Genomic DNA, 25276 nt, shown 5'->3' on the forward strand with positions numbered 1-25276 from the left:
ATCCTATTATCCTTCATCGGCTCTACGTGTCCAAACCAACTTAAAATTTCCTTCTCAATTAATAACTTATCGTCTTTAACACGATATCTCACCTTTAAATCCCATCTTTAAACTCCAATATATAGATGGTGCTGTTCAGATTTAACGTGATAATTACCTATTTTCTCAGTGCTCGGGGTAGGTACGGTCACGAGCATTAATATTATGTACGTATACACTTTGGTACAATGCCACATTAACTTTTTTGACAAATTGAACTATAAGTGTCACTAAATGTCAAATATGTTAGTGCGACAGAGTCGTAAAGTGGGTACATTAAATTGCTCATATATACTGTACATAATTATTCAAAAATATAATCGAATGACAGAGGCATATATAAAAATAATTGTTGCTTTATATTTGGATCAGATTAAAACACATAATAACGGGTTCTTACCGCGTTTAAATGGGGATATGAGACTCCCGTCATCCCGTGATCATGGCACTTGCAACAGTGTCGAAACACAACAGTGTCGATTAGATTTGTATAGAATTATGTTGCTACCTATATTGCTTCTCTTTATTTTTAACAGAATAATTATGGGTGAAAGATGTGTTGTGCCTGGGTGTAATAACAAGAGTCATCATTTATATGCAAAAACAAAGACAAAAGATGCATATGTCTGGTATAATATCCATAAAGGTTAAACGAAGGAAAATCTGCACAGCGCCATCTGTATTTTTATTTGGGAACGTAGCCTGAAATGGCTCTCATTGTGGCTGCAGCTTATCCTCTAACTATTTATATAACTTGTCTACTTAGTGCTTTAGTGGTTTGTTATTGTTAAATGTTTCAAACTGTATGTTTTACTGATTGTTTGTAACCTACTTGTACTGTTGTCCCAAATAAACGTATTATCTATCTATCTATCTACTTACGGAGTTTTAATATTGACGGATAACGTAACAAGTTTAATCAGTCGTAACAACTTTAACAGACGTTCGAATGAAGTAAAAGTACTTAGCTTTATTTTTAAACTAATTCATACTAATTCGTACAAACCCTTTCCTTAAACCTCAATTGGTAAACTCGGATGCCAGAGGCTATAAGTCATAGAATGACTCAACATCTGTACACCGAAACTGACCGATCGCACAAGGAAACATGCCCCCTGCATGGCTAATATGCGCAACGTGATAAAATAATCGATCTATTCATTTTTTGTTTTCTTTTCATCACTAACATGCGTTTCAAAAAAAATACCAGATCATTTATACGCATAGTATTCATGGTTTTGTAAACAGTTGGTAGGTTTTATGTTCTGAGTATCACATGATCCGCGCATACTACGTTGCGTTACTCATATCATTGTAATTGAATATGCTATTAATTACCAATTTGTAGACGATTTATTTTCTATCTTCGCTCACTACAATAACAGTACAAACGCGTAGAAATGACTATGATAAGTTGTATATAAGTAGATAAAACAATAAATTAAATAAATAACGAATGACAAAAACTTCAAAAACGTGCAATTGTAAACCTACTTAAATCGGTAATTTTATTTTTATTTTATTTTATTCGGGTAGCTTACAGCCTCTTTTACAAAGTAGATATTTATATGTGTAAACAAACGCCAATTACAAAGCTACCACAGCGGTGAACTTAAAACATTTTACATGTCAAATTAACTTATCTCCTTACTAACGTACAGTTTGCCTGCTTAAATACTAACGTCTGATGGACAGTCGGTATGAAATACCTACTTACAAGTCTTTTTATTACATGTTTTTGATTTTTTACTTAAGTAGACCTAAACATAGCTGGAGCAAGAGTAGGTGTAATATTATACACCATTGGCTACCCCTTAGGAGATACAAGCGTGATGGTATTCTATGTTATGCCACAACAAAAGTAAAAAAATAATATTACGCCATCTTATCTAATACCTTTTGGATTAGGGCACAGATGACACTTTATACCCAGTTAATGGTGCTAATTCCTGTAAATACCATCTAATTTTATTTTAAGTTATATCTGTCATTTTCTTATCCGTCGAAAAGGAAAGGGACGGGTAATCGACAAGCATAAAATTTATGGAACACACGTCAATTTTAAGCACAAATCTAAACCAACCGTCTAAAAATTTTACATCCGTCAATAACCCGACACAGTTAAGTAGACAGCACGTCAAACGGATTGCATACCAGCGACGTACCTTTTGATTCGCCCGGGTTATTCATTCATTTACTCATTCTTCCTAAAATTAAGAACTGTGAATCATCCGTCCCTTTCCTTTTCGAAGGATATGAAAATGACAGGTATAACTTAAAATAAAATTAGGCGGTGTCTGCAGGAATCGGGGCCATTATACCTATTAGTGCGCAATCGCAAATTATTCGCATTTAGGTAAATTTAAAATTTTTAGAGGTAAAATAGAAATATTTAATTTTCTAAAGAATTACATAACAAAATGTAGTTTGCAAAACTCGTAACTGCATAATTGAAATTACCCATCAAATTAAAAAAAAAACATAATATCATGGCAGGCACCAATAGTTGAATAATAAAGTCGGACAAAAATGGCGAATCAAGTTAGCAAAGTTGTATAATAACAAGAAAATCGATGTACTATTTACTATGAATCGTGTAAAAATATTAGCAAGTAATTGAATTAACTGCAGTGGAAGTGGATTGTTCACGCCCAATGGACCGAAAATTTAATTTTGCGGTCACAAATTATTGAGTTTCGCGAACAGATTCCGCTCTAGTAACACAACATAACTATGTCACATATGAATATGTTATTGAATCATCATCATCAATTTAAGAGCCACGTTCTTGTCGGTGCAGCATTTTCCATGCTACTTTTTTAGGGAAAAATAGGGCAGTGGTTTCTCCCTTGCCTTGCGCCCGCAGTACTCTGTCTGACGCAAGTGGGATGGCGCCCAGAGTCGTCTATTACAAAGCTATTCTAGGACTCCTGTCCTCTGAATAGTACTGACAGTTACTGCTGCCCTCTGTCAGGTTCCAGGTTACAGTCCCTGTGACTTGTCGTCCGCGTCCTCGATTACCGTACCGATGACTCCCATCTTCGCCTCTGCAACCGTTGAGGATTTCACCCGTATCCGTGGGCAAGGGTTCTACGTTATACCCCGTAGGTCTGGGTCCCTATTCGAACGCTACGTTACATTACGTGTGTTACGTTATTGAATATACTTACAATATATTTAAGTAGTAGTATAGCTGGGTCGTTCTTCTTTTTTATCGACAATGAATTGTCCTTCGTTCTGCTTCTGATAAGTTATGTTTTAGAATTTTGTTTCATGTTTCCATTGTCCAAAAATATAGTTATCTTATTATACTCAAAATACAAGCAAAATACTAATCGGTTCCTCAATTAGTCCTTAAAGAAGCTTGATTGTTTTTCACAAAATTCTGTGACAGAGTGGTAAATTAAAATGCTGTCTCCGATGAAAAGGACCACTCTGTCACAATATTTTTTGGAATGTGTCTACAAAGAAAAGTATGTTACCAAGATAAAGAGAACCTCTAAATGGTCCTCTACAGACACATCTTTATATGATGTTTTAAAATATTTAATGCCGTTATAATTTTAAAGATGTTAAATCCGATAAACTGAGAAAATGTCTTTTTATTGTCGATAAAAAAGAAGAACGACCCAGCTACGCACACGGACACTTTAAATTTTTGTACCGGCATAGAATGAGGAATAATACTCGAAGAGGAAATGACTGAAAACCAGCGCTGGATAGCGCCATAGCATGGCTCCATCACAGCATAAGCTGAGCCATTTCCTTTTGCCCGTATTCGTAATATTCATAATTACACCCGTATATACATGCATATATAGTTACGTCAGAGAACAGAGATATATGAAAATTTAATTTATAATTCGCAAACTGCAAACTGGCTATCAAATATAACAGTCACGTATTTTTACGTTACATTTTAACACGATAGGAAGGCCAAGTCATAGTCGTGACACTATATTTATACGATGTAGAGCAACGTTTAGTTTTTGCTAACATTCACACAATAGGTCTAGGTAGATCGGAATGGAAATCGCTCTGTGAAAATTGACACATATATGAATACAGTTTATCTGGGAAATTATAACATTTCTTACTGTGTTTCTAACGGCCTCTGTGGTCCAATGGTTTGAGCGTTGGGCTTACGATCCGGAGGTTCCGAGTTCAAATCCCGGTGGGGACACATCACGAAAATCACTTTGTGATCCCTAGTTTGGTTAGGACATACATAAACGTTGTACCGGGTGAGAGCCTTCAACGCTCCCCATTTGTCCGGACAAGTAGTTAATGCCATCCGCGGCAAATCTATAATAAGTCACGTCAAAAAAAAAAATTAGGATATACAGACTGATCACCTGATTGTCCTAAAGAAAGATGATCCGTGCTTCGGAAGGCATGTTAAGCCGTTGGTCCCGGTTACTACTTACTGATGTCGGGTTAGTAGTCGTTACATGAGTCATGTCAGGGGCCTACGGCGGCTCAATAATAACCCTGACACCAGGGTTGATGGGGTTGGTAATCCACCACACAACCCACACGATAGAAGAAGAATATCTAACAAATGAGAGATTAATGAATTGAATTCTACAATTTTGCAGTTTGCATGACTGCATAATGCACGTTTAATTCATGGGAACATTTCGGTATTATCTCGTCCAATCTTTTCGGTCTAAAAATTGTGTGAAACTATTCAAATTCTGGCTCGTTGCATAATTGTCATTTTTTTATATTTGTGAGATGGAGATAGTGAAGTGACAATTCACTTGCTCAATTATGACCTTATTTAATATAAAAGCATTGTTAATTGAATTGTTATCATTAGTTTTCCTCCTCCGGTTGATTGAGGGGAGGCCTTTGCGCAGCAGTGGGACGTAGGTTGTTTTAATAGGCCCGAAAGCCGCAGATAATGCGCCGCAATTATGGGGGCAAAATCAACCAAGACGGGACCACCCTGGCTGGCAGCCCAGGATCTACAGGGGAGTCACTGGATTGAGCACATCTGCCCTGCGAATTACACCTCTCAGCGGCCACATAGAACTCATACATTTAATGGGTGGACCTAAACGACATTTAAAAAAAAAATAAATAGGTATATTTCGGTGGCCATACACTTCTTCTTCTATCGTGTGGGTTGTGAGGTGGAGTACCAACCTCATCAATCCTGGTGTCACGGTTACTATTGAGCCGCCAAAGGCCCCTGGCATGGCTCATGTAACGACTACGTACTCACATCAGTAAGTAGTAACCGGGACCAACGGCTTAACGTGCCTTCCGAAGCACGGATCGTCTTACTTTCGGACAATCGGGTGATCAGCCTGTAATGTCCTAAGCAAACTAGGGGCCACAAAGTAATACACACCGCCGTACACTAATCGAAAATGACTGTATTTTGAGGGGCGCCACTACATGTTATGTCTCATTATTTTGATCTTTACATAAAAACCTAATGCATAAACTTTTTTCACCCTAAGGTCGCCTGGAAGAAATTGCTGTTTAGCAATAACGCTTATTGTGCTTATTTTATTCATATGTATGTCCTGTTGTTATGTTTTTGTGCAATAAAGAATTATTGGTTGATAAAATATTGTATTTCTCTCGTTAAGGTATGCAATGATCTGTAGAATTCAACAGTTAGATTTAAAAAGCTATTGTCCTCTGGCAGACTAACAAAAATTACCGGAAAGAACCCTCAACACTCCCTACTTGCCCGGCCTATTAGTGAATGTCAACCGAGGCGAGAAAGAATACGTGTCTAGAAAAAGAAATACAAAACTAATCTTCAATCGACACCAGAATAAAAACATAAATCACCATTTCAGTTTCATTGCTCGAACCAATTAAAAGAAACAATAAAATCAAGAGTAAGTATGCTCAGTTATACTTTCCCCGCATTTCTCTTAATAGTTTTTGGTCATTTTTACGTTCAAAACGATTGATTTTTCGTAGTTATAGGTACTTCAGTTTTTAAGTACTTATTGCCTTTAGAGCGTAACTCGGACTTGGTAAACTTTCTTAGCACTTGTATAATTTCTCAATTTATTTGTTTACGCAATGAAGTGGCTTGCACGGAAACTTTAAAACGTAATAAGTATTATCACTTTCCATTCACGACTTGAGGAGTAGGCAGAAAGAAAGTCTTGGGTTTCATGGAGGAGCAGAGATCGTCTACTTAGTCTCCTCTATCATGTGGGTTGTAAGGTGGATTACCAACCACATTAACCCTGGTGTCAAGGTCATTTATTACTGAGCCGTTGAAGGACCCTGATGTGGCTCATGCAACGATTGCGTACATCAGTAACGTGCCTTCCGAAGCACAGATCAGCTTACTTTGGGACAATCAAGTGATCAGTCTGTAATCTCCTAACCAAACTAGGGATCACATAGTGATTTTAGTGATATGTCCCGACCGGGATTCGAACCCGACACCTCGGGATCGTGAGCACAACGCTCAACCACTGGACCACAGTGGCCGACCAGAACTTATTTTAATAATCGAAAGATCTATACCATGTAGGTAGTATTATTTCTAAGTCTAAACTAAACTGGCCTGCAAAACTAAGTACAGTCATGAGCAATATCATATACCCACTTTAGAACCCAGTCGCACTATCATATTTGACATTTAATGAGACTTACGGTTTAATTTGTCAAAAAAACTTAATGTGACATGGTTTCAAAGTGTATACATATTAGTACTCGTGACCGTACTACACTGTTTTTTTTATCTGAGCTATAGAAGCTAGAGATTTTTCCATCAGCTTTCTTTGTAACTTACATACAAAACTAAACTCTTTTTCGAGTACTTTTTATTTCGAAAGTTTATCTTATCTACTAACCTATTTATAAAAGTTATTATGATTACGCGGGCAGCGCACGACCGATCGTCTGGAGATCCTTGAGGGGAGGCCTATGCCCAGCAGTGGGCGTCGTACGGCTGATGATGATTATGGTTTGTGTAATAGGTACCACTTAATAGGTAAACGGCCTCCGTGGTCCAGTGGTTTGGCCGTTGGGCTCTCGATCCCGAGGTCCCGGGTTCAAATCCCGGTGGGGACAGCAAAGTGAGAGGCAAGGGTTCTACCAACTGGGCTACCACGGCTCTATGTTTTAAAACAATTAAATTCAATTAAAATGTGCGGTCATTGTTGGTGTCATTTCAATCGTAAGGTCGACAGCACTTCCGAATCGTCCGTGTACGGCATACTGTCTTGTATCCGACTTGCATTGTCTGTACATCCTTATCGTTACTGGAAGGTCAGGCCTCGAGTCTTAGACGACGCTGTTAACAATAATTGCAACATTAAAATACCTTTTAAGAAGTTAAAAAAAATATATTACTTTCACATCATAATTACAAACATACATGTACGTTATTTTCCGTTCCATACTTTTGCGACGGAAAATTCCACTTGATATCAACTCAGAATCATGGCCTGAATCATCCCTCAAAGTTTTCGTTACGATGTCACTATCACACTGTATATAATATACATATTATTATACATATTATATACAGTGTGTGTACATCGTAACGAAAACTTTGAGGGATGATTCATTATTTTCCGTTCCATACTTTTGCGACATTTACATATTATTATACATATTATATACAGTGTGATAGTGACATCGTAACGAAAACTTTGAGGGATGATTCAGGCCATGATTCTGATTCTGAGTTGATTTCAAGTGGAATTTTCCGTCGCAAAGTAAACGTAAAATAATTAAAAAGAAAACACTAAAATTTTCATGAATTTCCCGACAGGAAAATCCACTTGATATCAACTCAGATAATAAGTTGAGCGCGAACCTCGGCTCAGGGCGTCGTCTGAGAGGAAGAGTATTTGAAAGAATTAATCGACCCTAGTGGGTCGATAGCGACATGTGTCTTCCCACGTTGGGAATATTCCCGGTAACGGCACACACCTCACTGTTTATGGGAATTACTTTTATTCGACCAAAATTAATTTGCGCTCGTAAGCCTAACCGTTTTTATTTTTTTCCAAGTAAAAGTGTAAGTGTAGGAAATGCATGGTATATGACAATAAAGGCAACCTGCTACCGTGACCGGTCCAGTAAGCTAATAGCATTTAATAACACAGTAATAAGGTCTGCTTCACTGTGGAAGACGCGTGCGCAATTTCGCGAATCTCTGAAGCATGCATGGCTGTTTCTCTTTATGGTGCTATTGCGGGATATAAGAGGGTTTACATCGTTGATAGACCACTTGTCTGGCCAAGTAGTGCCGAGGCGAATCTGCAATCAGTCATCTAAATAATTACGGTAATCCGAGTACAGGCGGGTACAAAAGGCAATATCGAATTTTCTAAAAAGCAATGCTGCTATTTGTCATTTGCGCATATTTATTTATTGCAACACACAGCAGGACATTAACAATACATGATAAAAGATACAATTACAAACAAAAATGGTGTTGACAGCATGCAAAATCATATAGCAACTAAAAAGAGGTAAAGAAAAAAAAAGATAACAATTCAAAAAACAAAGCGACTTCAGTTTTCGTCTAATTTTAGACTTTTGATAATTTGTGTTCTAAATGTTCCAAAAATATTAAAAATATCTAAGTTTTTATTTGTGGAGGCGACATTATTATAAAACCGACACATGCGTATGACATATATGCGTATGATACATTTCCTATAGGTGGAGATTTGTAATTAGCATATAGTTACTAATGATTATATTTACTGTACTATTCAGCTGTTAATCTTCCTAAAAGTAAATAAATAAATAAAATAAATAAAATAGGATTGTTATAAAAATAAGTGTGCAATATGAACAAATGTCAAATAGCAATATTGCTTTTAGATGAGTTTTTTCAATGTGGTGTTTTTAACCCTCCAGGACTCCCCGTCTATCAAAGAGGGTGCCTGAGCATACCTTACTAAACTGCTAGGTTGCGGACTGGTGAATAATGTTACACCTAGGTTTTCCAGGGTCCTGAGACATAATTTTCTCTAGAAAAAGATTGTTTCTTATGACCCGATCGGGATTCGATCCCGGGCCCTCTTCGTTTGATGATGGTCACTGTCCAGTCGTTAGGTAAGCTACGTACCTACTTGCCTACATCAGTGGAAAAGAGATTTGTTTGAAAAGGGCAATTATTTAGTTGTACCAGGAAGGAATTAGTCTCTTACGTCAGTTTATAAGACGTTTAGTCCTACTTTCTACTTAAACACTGTCAAAATTACTCTTTATAGTTTGACTTAATACTCCCATCAAGTGTAACTGCGATAGATTATGTATGTATTAGCCACGTACATTGCGTAACAATTGTTCTTGTTCTTGTATATCATTTGGTCATCGAGTTCTCAGGAAGTCTGACAATGGCCCGACATGTATTCTGCCACTTCCCACAATATAAAAGTACGAATTCCGCGCAAACGCGACGATTGCACTTTCTCCGTAAACGACTATAATGTCGTGTTGATACCGCCGCCGCAAAGAACAATGCATGTGGTCATTTTATGGCTGTTATGTGGTGAGGGAATTTAAAATACTAATAAGTATATTTTTAAATTCTTCTTTTAAAAAGGCATTAGGTACTTCTGTTACGATTTATAACAATGCTTACTGACCAGGATGAAATCGCCTCTCGCGGTTTTTAATTGTTATTTTCTATGATGTTTTTTTCGAAGTAGTCTTCCACTTTCAAAATCAAATCAATTTATTTGCGAGTACACATAAAAATACAAAAAGACGGTAAATACATTTACATACTTACCTAACAGTGTTGTGATGTGTTCGGCCTGCATGCGGGCGTACAAATATTTAAAAAATTGGTTTCTGCATTCTTTGCGTTTATAATAATTAGCTTCAAACTTTGCTTAGCTGTTTAGGTTTCTTGTAGTTCCTTATGTTTACTATTCTAAGACAGAAATCCTAAACTAATCTCATCTTCGAGACTGCCCTCAAGATCACGTCAATGTGACAGTTCTTATATTAAAACAGGGACTTGAGCATGATCTTGAGAGGGCAGTCTGGGCTGATTATTAGTAACTAAAAGTACATACTGTCTTCTGAACTTCTGACGTTTTAGTAAGGAAGTAGGTAGTGATTTCCATCTAGGGCTTTTATAGCTCTAACAACTCTGGATACTCGGAAATTGAAGTCTTTAAAAGTATTAAAAATCAGTCTTTAACTAATCTAAAAGCACGAACAATAATGTCTAGTTCAAGGTTTCAATAGAGTGTCAAAAGTCAGCCGTCAGCACCAAAGTGAATCAATTTGGTCACTTTCACACTAATTTCTCTGAACTTGACATACTGACCCTAGAATTGGCTACTTGACCACCTAGTCAAATGAGATACCTTTTACGAAATGTCAAACCAAAAATGTTCTTTGGAGTTTGTATGGAAATACTGTCCTGTGACGTCATCAATAAAAGCGGTCAAACGTCGTACTCATTGTTACTCAATTCATGAATGAAATTCGAAAATAAGTCGAAAAATAAAATGAGATTGATTTATGATCACCTTAGACTGGCTTCTATTTGTAGATTAGCATTTTATAATTTATCTTTAACCCAGTCAAGTACCCAATTTGTAGATTGTAGAACAGTATGAATTTAGCTAACAAGATTAACGCTAGTTTATTTAAGTAAGTACTTAAAGATAAACATAAGTTCATTCGTAAACTCACGTCTGTCATCTCTAATGAGGTGGCCAGAAACGATAAGTAAGTTTTGATCGTCCGAAGGTGGATATGACAACCGTTATAGGTACTCGTAGGTCACAGCAGAAGTGATCAGGGGGTTAAAAAGGCCACATCAAAGCAATTCAAAGTTTGCATTGCGCACTTACTTTTATACGCGCAAATGTCAAATTGCAATATTGCTTTTTTAAATGAATTGCTTCGATGTGGTAAAAACCCCACAGTACTCTCCTACATATTATTTTAACGGTCCATCATAAACATTAAATAATAGTCAAATATTAAGTACTTAAGTGTGGCAAAGAACCCTAACTGGGATTTTCTTTACCCAAACCACATTAAATTAAAATTACACAAACCAGTAAGCAGACTTGAACTTGTCACAAAAAAATCGTTCGTCATGTGTATTTGGTTGTACAATAAACTCCTGGAGTTATTTACAACTATGAATATGAACAAATTTAGAACTGCTCTTAAGACATGGCTTGCACAAAAATGTTTTTATGACGTCAAAGAATTTTTGAATGAAAACTAAATACAATACAATACAATACAAAAACTCTTTATTGCACTTGAATCACATTAAAAATACATTAGTATTGTAATTAAATTGGTAGTACAACAGGCGGCCTTATTGCTAAGGTAGCGATCTCTTCCAGGCAACCTTTAGGTATAGGATATGAATTTAATGAAAAATGTAGCGGGATAGACAGTGCAAAAAAAAAAAAAATAAAAAATAATAATAAAATGTTGAAAAATATAAGTACTTATAACTAGATAAACTATATTAAAAACAATACATAGAAGACAATAAATAATGATTATAATAATATATAAATACGTAAATATATACATACATTACTATGGAAGAAAGGAAACCATGACAGTACTTACTACAATACCTACTTTATAAAGAAGAAGATGTAAGAAGAATAAAATAGTTATTTCATAGACCTACTTATCCATTGTACATATTCTTTAATAGTTTTTTGATGTTTTGTGTTTTTTTTTGTAAAATGTGGATATGCCTGCAAAGGCAACATTTAGTGAGACGTAATTTGCAACTATAACTGCAACTATTATCTATAACTGTACCTAAATTTATGCACAATAAAAACCTTTATCTTTACCTTTTCAGCCGCTTGGTTTAATATGTAGCGGTGCTCTTAATAATATTATAATTATTAAGTAAGTTATCTAGTTTCCTCGGCTATTTACCTACATTATTCTTACGAAATAAAACAATTAAGACGCTTACATAAAAGACTATAATCAAAACTCTTAAGAGATAAAAGTCATCAAATAAGTACCTATTTAAGTCAATTTCCCTACCAAAAATAGCAATATTTCTCTCTTGTAATGATAGTCACGTACCCCATTATAGTGGTTAGCTAATGTTAGTTTACAAACCAACCGTTTGTCAGATCTCTAATATCTAGAAAACACGGCGTTTTGCGTTTCTCTCGCTAAGGAGACACAGTGGTTAAGTGGAGTGCGCGCCGAGTCACACTGGGGACAGAAAGTTCCTCTTCGTTACAAAATTTGTAAATATAAGTATAATTTTCTTTATTATGTGACAGTATTGCTGTTACGCAGTCGCGTCCAAGTGGTAGTGACATCGTAACGAAAACTTTGAGGGATGATTCAGGCCATGATTGTGACTTGATACCAAGTGGAATTTTCCGTCGCAAAAGTATAGAACTTCCAAAATAATTTAAAAAAACACAAAAAAAAACATGAATTTTACGACAAGAAATTCCACTTGATATTAACTCAGAATAATGAGCTGAATCAGCCCTCACAAATGGGGAACGCTGAGGGCTCTCACCCGGTACAACATTTAAGACAACAGTCCTGAGGTTGCCCAGTTGGGCGCGAGTCCCAGCTTACGGCGTCGTGTGAGAGGAAAATATTTGAAAGAATTAATGAGGCAAATTGTCGACCACGCTGGCGGGTCGTCAGGATTTCGTATCACCGCCGTTATGCCAAAGCTACGGGGACGCTTTCGCATTCATCCGCGAACACTTTCCCACTAACCCATGCCACCTAACTTAGTATTAGCATTGTGAATCAAGCTTTATTATGTGGTCGAGCAATAGGTGTAAGTAAGTAAATGTCTAAGTGGTCTCTCAATCTCGTTGTAAATATAAATATATAATTTGCTACAATTACCTCGTCTGATGCAGACGTGTCTGGTCGTGGTAAACATTAACTTTCAATAAGCTCAGTGCCCCAGTTGTGGTTGACGATTGGAAAGGAATAAATAGATAAATAAAAAAACGTAGAATAAGGTCAGCATATAATTTAATATCTAAGTAAATCATCTTTTTTTTACGTGACTTATTGTATATTTGCCGCAGATGGCATTAACTACTTGGCCGGATTAACTACTTGGCCGGAAACATGTAAATCATGCAAATCATCTATGGCACATGAATTTTTCGGTGTCTACATAATGTACTACCGATCTTCTTCTATCGTGTGGATTATGGGATCAATCATCAATCCCATCAACCCTGTTGTCAGGGTCATTATTGGGCCGCCAAAGACCCCTGACATGACTTGTGTAACGACTACGTACTTGCATCAGCAAGTAATACTCGAACCAACTGCTTAACGTGCCTTCCGAAGTACGGACTATCTTACTTTCGGACAGTCGAGTGATCAGCCTGTAACCAAACCAACCGGGTCTGCATGACAACCGCGACCAATAAACGATACGAATGCTATCTACGTAGATGGACGTCAAACGGCTATTGGTCCAAGGAATCGATATAATTCGCGCCGCGCGATTACCATGCAGAGCCTACAGAACTTACAAAGTAATTTTTGTGATATGTCCCCATCCGGAATCGAACTTGGGGCCTCCAGATCGTTAGCCTATCGCTCAACCACTGGACGACGGAGGCAAATAAAGTATTGGTAAGTAGGTAAATCTAAAAAATAGTATTACAACGTACTTAAAGAATGCTATATTAATAAATTCTAAAGGTACTTAATCTTAAGCAATATGTGTAACCTAACCATGCAAGTCCGTGTAGCCAAATGACTGTGAGTGGTCTATCTATCTTTACTTACACAATGGCCCCGATTCCTGCAGACACCGCCTAATTTTATTTTAAGTTATATCCGTCAGTTTCATATCCGTCGAAAAGGAAAGGGACGGATGATTCACAGCTCTTAATTTTAGGAAGAATGAGTAAATTAATGAATAACCCGAGCGAATCAAAAAGGTACGTCACTGGTATGCAATCCGTTTGACATGCTGTCTACTAACTGTGTCCGGTTATTGACTGATGTAAAATTTTTAGACGGTTGTTTTAGATTTGTGCTTAAAATTGACGTGTGTTCCATAAATTTTATGCTTGTCGATTACCCGTCCCTTTCCTTTTCGGCGGATAAGAAAATGACAGATAGGTATAACTTAAAATAAAATTAGATGGTATTTACAGGAATTAGCACCAATTTGCTATGATTATATCAGGTGATCTGTGTATTACTTAGACACAGACGTGCCTGTACTTAGAGATCGTGTTAAACATGAACTTTCAACGCTTGTTTCGTAACTTTGCACGTTGTAGAAAAGTCAAAGTCAAAGTATTTATTGCACACCATATGGTAAACAGTTGTTAGAGATATTATAGTATCACATATGGACCCGGGAGGGTATAGCAAAAACAAACAAAAATATTAAGAAATTACATTAGGACAGAAATAAAAAAAAAAAATAATAATAATAAGTACTTAACATTAAACAAACTTAATCTAAAAATAACTATGAAAATCTTAAAAACTATTAATATCAACAAAAACTACATCACTTACTGTCTATTTGTCATGTAAGAAAAACTCTAAAAGTTAATTATCGTAGTTCGAGATAGGCGGCCGAAAAAGTGTTTCTATTGTAATCTATTGTCTTAGATAAAACATTTTGTGTCACCTTTTTTATCACATACTTACAGATCACTATAGACACCTAATTAGAAAATAACATAACATCATTAATTAAGTAAGTATATAAGTACATATATATTTTTTATCGTGGATAGATCAATAGATGTGTGTAGAAGTACAACTCATTAGCTTGATTAAAATGACAGCACCACAGAAATATAAGTACTTAGTATTGTAGATTTGACGCAGATGGCATTAACTACTAGGCCGGACAAATGGGAAGCGCTGACGGCTCTCACCCGGTACAAATTTAAGACAACAGGCATGAGGGTGCCCAGTTGGGCGCGTACCTCGGCTCAGGGCGTCGTCTGAGAGGAAGAATATTTAAAAGAATTAATCGACCCTAGGGTCGATAGCAGTAAACGCCGAATGAGGGAAATCGTCGACCACGCCGGCGGGTTCGGTATCGGGGTCCTAAAGTGTTTTTTGTCGCGAGCTGATTGGCCGCCTCGTCAGGAATAGTGCCAATGAGAAAGAGACATAATTATCAGCAAAATGTTACTGCTCTGATAACTTCAAGCTATATGTTTTTAATTAGGTACTGGGAGGTAAATAATACACGTATTTATTCGAGTTCCTTAAACGCAATAGTGGAAAATGTTTAACCTTACTACGAATAAAAAAACTTGTCTTTAGTCATTTCCGATCTGTAGGCGTTGGTAGCTTTCAATGCAAATTATTTAAAAAAAACTTTCTAGAGGCACAAGGTCTTTATTAAAATATGAAATTTATAAAACTATAAACTTTAGCTTACATAAGATACTAATTTACGACTCTGTAGCTTCTATTAGATTATAAACAACTTTCTTAATGGAAATGTATGTCAATATGCATTCAATAGTACTGTATACTCGTATGTTTGTTGCGTGCCAGGACAAACAGAGGAAAGGAGAGCGGATAAACTATTTACAAACACAACATAAACAGCCTAAATATATACAAAACTATTTTTTAATAATAAGATATTCATTCATAAGTACTTCTACTTATTATTCACATAGTAGTTAATACAGTCTTTTTCTTCTCTCGTGTGAGTTGTCAAGTCCGTGATCAACCTCATCAATCCTGGTATCAGGGTTACTATTGAGCCGCCACAGGCGCAACACATAATACAGTATAATTACCATCATCATCTCCCTAGCATTACCCCGTTTTCCCAGGGTCAGCTTACCTAACCTGAAGATTTGACAGATCCAGACTGACCTTCCAACCCGCGAAAGGAAAACCAGCCCAATACAGGTTAGGTCACATAATTCCGAAAACGCATTTCTCGAGAATGTGGGTTTCTTCGATATTTTCTTTCACCGCTGATAACGTGATAATCATTTATGATCTAAACATGAATTCGAAAACAAATTCGACAATCATTGGTTTCGAACCCGCGACCTCAAAGTGAGAGGCGAGTGTAATTAAAAAAAATATGAAACAAAACCAAAATATACACAATATTATCGAGGGTATTCGCGATAACCCCTGTAAAATTGCGATCGCTAGTTACATTACTGCCAAACACTGCACCTTGCCTTATTTTTGCTTCAACACGTTGAAAATCTCAACTATACTACAAAATACTAGTCTTTCTATGAAACCCAAGACCTAAGTAGTCCAAAGTGAATGTAAACTTGCAGCCTGCCTCGCCATAAATGCCAGAACTGGTTGGACCTACGTGTATATATCAACGATCTTTATGTCAATAACCCTTTCTCTGTTTATTGCCCTTACAGTTATAAATATTATGGTTTACTTAGGTAATGTTCCTAAAAACATTACTTGTATCATATTTCGTAGTTTAGCTAAATATTTATCGTCACCACGGTGAATAGTTTTTTCCGGAAACGAAAACGTTCTTTATTTTTGAATGGCTTGCTGTTATGCCTCCTTTTACGTCATGTGATCTTTTTCTGTAAGTACTTATGTTTCACTTGTGTGTTCAATACTTTTAAGAAGAGTAGTAAGTAGGTAAGATGATCCTGCTTTCGCTCCCGGTTACTACTTACTGATGTAAGTATGTAGTCGTTACATGAGTCATGTCAGGGGCCTTTGCCGGCTCAATAATAACGCTGACACCAGGGTTACTGAGCTTGGTCATCCACCACCACCTCACACTATAAAAGAATAAAGTATTTTGCATTGCATTGACTTGCAAACGTTTTTACAAACAGCGACAAATCATTTCAATTTTGTACCTACTGTAAGAATCAGCAAGTATCAATAATAGTTTGGCGAATAGCTTTTTATTACTTTTAGTAAGCAAAAAGAAAAGACATGTGTGAAAATGTGTCTTCCTACATGATATTACAATGTCACATCGATTATTTATGTAGCTTCCTTCACTATCTACCGATTCATATCAAAACTTGACAGAGGCTTATGATACAGTCTACTACTACGTCAATTATAATTAATCATAACATAATATAATTTGAATATCAGTAATATTTAAAAATTAATATAACTTTCGCTACACACACGATCGTAACCTTTCTCGAGGTTTTATAAGTTGTTAAACGGGTTTTATGGCAATGCGTCCCTCAGGGAGGTATACTTTCCCTTTCTTATTCCTTTTATATGAAACGCATTATTATAAATAATAAACTAACGGTGCTGATTCCAGTACACACCATCTAATTTTATTTTAAGTTACACCTGTCATTTAATTATACACTGAAAAAGAAAGGGACGGGTAATCGACAGGCATAAAATTTATGGAACACACGTCAATTTTAGTCAGAAATTTAAAAAACCCTTCTAAAATTTTATACCAACAACCAGATAGAATTAAGTTGACAGCACACGTCAAACGGGTTGCATATGAGCGAGATGACTATTTTATTCGCCCGGGTTATTTATTTATCCGTTCCTTTTCGGCAGATAAGAAAATGACTTAAAATCAAATTAGCATGTATCTGCAGGAATCCGGGCCAGCATCTAGCTATATCAACTATCGTCCAGACAGTTGTTTAGATATCGATTAGTGTCCAAACCAGTTCACTATCATGAGACAAAGGAGAAATGTTGCAAAATTTCTTGTGAAAGCAGTCTTGAATGGTCTCATTTGCCAGCTGTTTTGTTGAATAGTTGTAGCCAATGGCAAGCAAATGGTATGTGGATGGCATTATGTGGGTTTGCATAAGAAATAGATTAGAAACGACCGCCTCACGAGAATCATTGCCGAATGTCACGACAATGTAGCGAGTTCAATGTAACGATGTTGCGCCCGCAACAATTCCCAACTGAATTGTTGCGATTTCTTATCTCCAACAATATTTAAAGCATATTTTTAGAGACTAGGAATTTATACAGTTCCCGAGAAATGCATTTTCGGAAGTATGTGACCTGTAGTATTTGGCTGGTTTTCCCTTCGCGGGTTGGAAGGTCAGACAGGCAGTCGCTTCTGTAAAAAACCGGATCTGTCAAATCTTCAGCTTAGGTAAGCGTACTCCGTGAAAAACGGGATAATTCTAGGAAGATGGATGGACTAGGAATTTGTACAGTTATTTAATGACAATAAATTCGTGATAAGTACTTTATTTTGTCTAAATTGTTAATAAACCTTCAGGGTATAGTTTTGTCTATTTGCTTGCCTATGCTTGCATACTACGTACGGAAATAAAACGTGAGAATAGAAGAAAACAATAGCATTATAATGTATTGGAATAAAAATGTAATTAATGTAAATATAATTGTAAAATTATACACTATTCAGAGCTTCCTTATGCATTAAATATTAGTTCACACCCTGATAATTAAATCAATAAACACAGAGACGGATATTTACGAGAAGACTTGCAGGAACATATCGTCGTCTTGACCAACCCGCATTGGAGCAGCGTGGTGGAGTATGCTCCATACCCCCTCCGGTTGATTGAGGGGAGGCCTGTGCCCAGCAATGGGACGTATATAGGCTGTTTATGTATGTATGGGAATACCACGTAAAGTCTCATGTGAATTTCTTCAACAAACCCTCAATTTCCTTTAACTACTTTAAAGGCCTCTGTGGTCCACTGGTTGAGTCGCCCCTGACATGACTCAAATAACTACTTACTTACATCAGTAAGTAGTAACCGGGACCAAAGGCTTAACGTGCCTTCCGAAGCACGGATCATCTTACTTCTGGACAATCAGGTGATTAGTCTGCAATGTGCTAACCAATTTAGGGATCACAAAGTGATTTCTCCCCACCGGGATTCGAGCCCGGGACCTCCGGATCGTAAGCAGAACGCTCAACTACTGGACCACGGAGGCCGTTATTTTTTCGCTATTTAAAGCGAACGGTATTAGGTATATGTCTGTGGATAAAGGGAAAGTGGATTGGACAGGTCAGGGAAGTGTTACCTACACTTGTACGTACAAACATGTATTGATTCGTCCGACCCATCAGAGGCCTTGAGGCAAGCGACATGGAATCTTCGATAACTGTCTTGCTTAACAGCCCTAGGAATCTAACTGAACTGAACAGTAGAGTTGTAGCTTAGGAATTTAGTACTAAAATCCAATATGTTGAATACAGCTTGTAAAATAATACAGGGTGTTAGTGACATCGTAACGTATACTGAGGGCGATGATTCAGATCATGATTCTGGTTAATATTTTTTCTCCTTTTTTTTTAATTATTTTCAATTTTGCGACGGAAAATTCCACTTGATTCCACTCAGGATCATGAGCTGAATTATCGCTCAAAGTTTTCTTTACGATGTCATTAACACCCTGTATAGTATCTCTAATAAAGCGACAATAGTGGTAACAAATCATTTCATAAAGTTACTTAACATCAGGCAAAAAATCTTCGGGTTAGGTAAGCGGCCCCCGTGAATACGGGATGGCGCTAAGTAGGTAGGTAGATGATACGTAACATAAACGCTCTAAACATCTGTCAAATTAACCTTCTTTTTTGAAGCCGGTTAATAACTAAACATAATCCTCCGACAATGCTTCTTATGACATCTCCGTTCACGCTTATCCCATTAAAAGTACATGATACTCCAAAACCTTGCATTACTTAAATACATATATTCAACTGTCAATTTTCTTTCAAAAGAGGCTTTAAGTGGGCACATCCGAAACCAGAGCACTGGAGATGGCATTGCGCAGCTATTACAGCCGAAAGTTCCGTTACTTTGCGATAAGTTTCACTTTCCTGCGCGGGCGCATGAAAGCGGACTGGTGCCGTGGTTCGAATAGCAATAACTGCATAAAGACTGTGGAAACAGCTGATTACTCGGTTATTGTTGGGGTTTTGGGAAACTTAGCGTAACATACTTAAGTATAGTTAGTTGTCGGGTTGTCTAATGAAAAGTTGTCTAATGGTGAATTACTGTTGCTCTGCCGATCCTTATTCATGAGGCATTTGGGTGTGAATAATTAGAAATTAATTAATGTGCCACATTTCAGCAGGACTGCAGCTGTACAAGTACTATATCCTCTACCGAAGGTTATGTGGAAGAGATCGCTCTTAGCGATAAGGCCGCCTTTGCCCACCTTAGAATAAGGTTATCCTGTAAATGTCTTGTATGTGTGCAATAAAGTGTTTTATTATTATTATTTCTATAAATTAATATTTGTTAATTTACTACAAGTCTACAAGTTTGGCATCGATATTAAAATGTACATGAATATACATAAACAGTAAATAATATTATTATCTACTTACTTAATCAAAAAAATAAACAAGCAACTTATAGTACGCAATCATTACACGCAAATCACGATTACAAGCCCTGGCAAGCCCCGCTCCACAAGGCCTAATAATGTAATAGCCTAATTTGCCCATAATAAACCTGTAAGACCCATCTGAATGTCCATCACGTACTGAAGTGACCTGAGTTGCCAAACGCCAATTGTGTACCAGTAATGAGAAAACTATGACTGACCTCACACAGGCACGGACTCAGAAGTAAAACAGGCTTAGAATAATACATAGGTACTCATACATAAACTCACGCCTATTTCCCACCGGAGTAAGCTACACTATGGAATTCCATTTGCTTCGATCCTGACACACTTCTCTTGCTTCCTTCACATTCATCAATCGTTTCATACACGCACGCCGGTTCGGAGTAAATCGTACTAAAACTTTTCTAAGGACATTCGCCGGGTGAGAGCCCTCAGCGCTCCCCATTTGTCCGGCCAAGTAGTGAATAACATACGCAGCAAATTTAAAATAAGTAAAAAAAATCCTATCAGTCAGAAGGCATCTTTTAACCACTTTTTTGTACTTACTTATTACATTCTTAATATAGAAGACTTAATTAATATAGATTATGCTCCACTTCTGATGATTCAATTGAATAGAATTGATATTAAGTAAGTTGTAAAAACTCTTTAATAGTAAGTAATAACATTGGCTGCTTTTCTTTTTTAAATGGTTCTTTCTTGTACTCTGGTCTTATCTGCCTAAAGGTTAGGTAATATAACTCTATTTACGTAAGTTTTATGCCTTTCTACTGCCGGGAACGAAGTGGGAACATCATCGGTTATAATGTACTTATTGTGAAAGTGTATTTTTTTAAGTTAGATTCCTCAGCATAACTAAATACCTACCCTATGAAATCCCTGAATCTGTGCCTGCCTTCACCATAACAACACAGCACGACTATGGAATTTTGATTGATTGCATTAGGGCAAATGAAGAAAGGTTTTGTCTTTGTATTCAAATTCGAATACTTAAAAGGAATTACTTACCTACTTTTATATTACGTAAGTTGACCGCATGTGTAAAGAAAAATGTACCGGCAGGCAGGGATATTATGGGAAAATGTTGGAATGTTCCAACTTAACAATTGACACTTGGTATGGGGCTGGTAAACTCTTGTTATAACAACGACACTACCCGACTATATCCAAATAGGGTAGTCAGAGGTACATCCATCGCAAGATGGTTACCTCTCGTCGGCGTAGCATTCTCCATGGTACTTTTTAGGGAAAAATAGGGCAGTGGTTTCCCTCTTGCTTTCCGCCCCGCAGTCCTCTGTCTGGCGCGAGTGGGATGGCGCCCAGAGTAGTCTATTTCAAAGCCGTACTAGGACTCCTGTCCTCCGCCTCTGAATAGATACTACTACTACTGTTATTATTTCAAACTCACCTACCTAATAAATTCAATTCCATTGAATCATCAGAAGTGCACCATAATCTATTTAAGTATCTAATACAAAAAAGTGGTTAAAAGTTGCCTTCTGACTGAAAGGATTTCTTTTACTTACTTATTTAAAATTTGCTGCGTATGATTTTCACTACTTGGCAGGACAAACGGGGAGCGCTGAGGGTTTTTACCCGGTACAAAATTTAAGACAACTGGCCTGAGGGTGTCCAGTTGGGCGCGAACCTCAATCCAGGGCGTCGCCGCGTCGCCTGAAGGGATTTATATTTGATAGAATTAATCGACCCTAGTGGGCCGGTATTGCAGTCGGCGGGGTCGGTATTGCAGTCATATAGTGCTTGTTATCATTGCTAGGTATTACAAGCGTCTTTTAGATTATGTACACTGACGGAGACGTAGGTAGGCCTACACCCGCCTTCATTATATTAGCCACATAATAATGTTAACTTTCATAATAGTTAACTTGTCGAATGAGCGAGAGAAAAGAAAGGATTGAGGAATGACAGGGAAATGGCGGTCAGTTGTTTTTAAAAGGAAAAATGTACTAAATTATAAAACGTTTCAAATAAACAAGGATTAAAGAAATATAATCGTTTCCTTCACGCCTCATCCCACAATTCTGTACTAGTCTATTAATCAAAGACCCAAGCACAATTCATTACAAAAGCGAACAGCTAATAATGATTGAATTACATTATAAGTTTTAATCCGTTATGCAGGCGATATTATTCAGTGAAAGTTATCAGTGTTATAACAACTTCTTTTAGCAAATATAGTGTTGTAAGCAAAAAGGTAGAGTTCGTTGTTTTAAAGGAGAAAATAAACTTACTAAACTTTTTTACTTTATTTCTTCTTTTTTTTCTTTCAATAGTAACCCTGACACCAGGGTTGATGGGGTTAGTAATCCACCTCACAACCCACATGATAGAAGAAGAACTTTCTAATGGAGTATTTTTGGGATTTGACGATAATTTTTTGGAATTAAAATAATTTAGAAAAATAAAAAAAAAACATCGCGACCGGATATATCACTTGATATCATATCAACTCAGAATCATCCCCCAAAGTTTCGTTACGGTGTCGCTAACACCTTATATACAATCAATGCGACCTATTGTCTGTCCGCTTCACCGCCAACTGCGCCTGCGTCGCTACACGGTATCGTGTGAGAATCGCCTTAATAGACCACCTAGCCACCTTAGCAGTTAAATATACGTATAGGGTATACGTATATTCCTCAGTCAAGTTTTAAACTTTCTACTATCATATCCATACCATGTCCTTAGTGCCTTCTTAAGATTCACCCTATAACAGACCGTATTGCCTTCGTAATACGTCTTACATAACCCAGTGACTAATTTGTAATGCTGTGTGCGTTTTTAGTGCACACCATGCACCGTACACCGTACGTAAGATGGGAATAGATGCACCCAGTTATATAACCTGTGACATACTCCACTACACTAATTGGTGAAGATCGAGTAAGGTACTTTTTGCTCTAATTGCCTTATTACGCCATAGACAGTGATCATTTATGGTTACGATAGAAAACATCATGTATGTGATACTAAATTCGAAGGATTATACTCATCGATATAATACAGGGTGTTAGTGACATCGTAACGAAAACTAATTAAATAAGCACAAAAATCATGAATTTTCCGACAGGAAATTCCATTTGATATCAACTCAGAATCATGGTCTGAATCATTCCCATCGGTATTCGTTACGGTGTCACTAACACCCATACCTACTTGTATGGCTACCTGTATGTACTTGTACAGGGTGTAAGTGACATTGTAACGAAAACTAAGGGATGATTTAGGCCATGATTCTGAGTTGATATCAAGTGAAATTTTCCGTCGCAAAAGTATGGAACGGAAAATATTTAAAAAAAACACTCAAATTTTCCTGAATTTTCCGACAGGAAAATCCACTTGATATGAACTCAGAATCATGGTTTGAAGCATCCCCTTCAGTATTTGTTACGAAGTGACTAACACCCTATCTCTACTTGTATGTAGGTATTTGTACAGGGTGTAAGTGACATCGTAACAAATACTAAGGGGGATGATTCAGCTCATTATTCTGAGTAGAATTGTCCATCTCACTTAGTCAACTCAGAATAATGAGCTGAATCATCCCCCTCAATATTTGTTACGATGTCACTTACACCCTGTACAAGTACCTATACAAGTAGATAGGGTGTTAGTCACTTCGTAACAAATACTGAAGGGGATGCTTCAGACCATGATTCTGAGTTCATATCAAGTGGATTTTCCTGTCGGAAAATTCAGGAAAATTTTAGTGTATTTTTAAATATTTTACTCAATATTCGTTACGATGTCACTAACACCCTGTATATCCCAAACAAAAACATTTTCATGTAAAATGTGGCCAAGGCGAGATCATGTCGATCGCCATTTCAAAAAGTTATCAGATCCATGTAGAGGTAAGCATTAAAATATGTAATTTTTCTGAAGGCGCTTACATTGTTTTCAGTATAAAGCGTGTACTAGTAGTTCAATTGGAAATATCAAGTGTCCATGGGAGTCCATGGTAGACCACCTAACAACACTTAGAATAATCGCGCTAACGACGGTTAACAACGTTCTTAAAAAAATCAATATAAAAAGTCAAATCATTTATAAACAAACATAATTTAAATTCATTTTACTCTTGTGTAATCCCGCAATATGCTTTTCATCTGTACATGCGGAAGTGACGAAAATAGAGCACCTTTCTCCAAGCAATCTGTGTCGACATAAACAAAGACAGACAAACTGAAATCCAATTAGAACTAACACAAACACATTGTAAATTAATTTACAATGTACCAACTGGTATTACGTTTTAAAATAAATATTACTTACTTAGTCAAGTTTGCCTTACCCATACTCAAAGTTCTAAAATACCAGAGAATTTCTTCGGCCCTTCTGTAAAAGACTTCAGACTGTTTACCCACGTTCACAAGTATACTTCTAGAACGGAAAGGTAGTTACTTAGTTTTTATCGTCGTCTTATATCGAAAACCCCTGCGTAAGCGCCTTTTTGAAAGATCGCACAGCCCAGTTGGTGAGCCGTAGTAGCCCAGTTGGTAGAACGCTTGCCTTTCACGAGGTCACAGGTTCGAATCCAGAACAGGCCTAAACCAATGATTGTCGAATTCGTTTTCCAATTCATGTTTGGATGATAAATTATGATCACGTGCTCAACGGTGAAGGAAAACATCATGAGAAAACCCACATTCCCGAGAAATGCATTTTCGGAGGTGTGTGACCTAATTTTGGGCTGGTTTTCCCTTCGCGGGTTGGAAGGTTAGACAGGCAGTCGCTTCTATAAAAATATGCCGGTTAGGTAAGCGGACCCTTTAAAAACGGGATAACGCTAGGGAGAATTGATTTTTGTTTATAAATCCTCGCATTAGATAAGCTATTTCAATCCAGGTAAAAAAATGTGGGCTCTATTTTTACCCGGTTTGAAATGAATTGAAAGAAATCGGGGTTTTGTTGAAGA

General features: G+C 37.0%; 1 protein-coding gene, 1 long non-coding RNA gene and 1 other non-coding gene across 3 annotated transcripts in view; 2 read left to right on the forward strand and 1 right to left on the reverse strand.

The window, feature by feature from the left end:
* The window catches only part of LOC126376086 (uncharacterized), a 65874-nt gene extending 42035 nt beyond the window's left edge, over positions 1-23839 (reverse strand). The window contains exon 1 of the long non-coding RNA XR_007567678.1: positions 23795-23839. This is a non-coding gene — a long non-coding RNA (uncharacterized LOC126376086). The remainder of the gene's footprint in view (positions 1-23794) is intronic.
* The window catches only part of LOC126376033 (uncharacterized), a 41370-nt gene that overhangs the window by 2448 nt on the left and 13646 nt on the right, over positions 1-25276 (forward strand). The gene's annotated exons all lie outside the window — the stretch shown is intronic.
* Positions 7023-7095, forward strand: Trnae-cuc (transfer RNA glutamic acid (anticodon CUC)). The gene has a single exon. It is a non-coding gene; the product is annotated as a tRNA-Glu (tRNA).

This window comes from Pectinophora gossypiella, chromosome 20 (assembly GCF_024362695.1).
Source record: "Pectinophora gossypiella chromosome 20, ilPecGoss1.1, whole genome shotgun sequence".
NCBI lineage: Eukaryota > Metazoa > Arthropoda > Insecta > Lepidoptera > Gelechiidae > Pectinophora > Pectinophora gossypiella.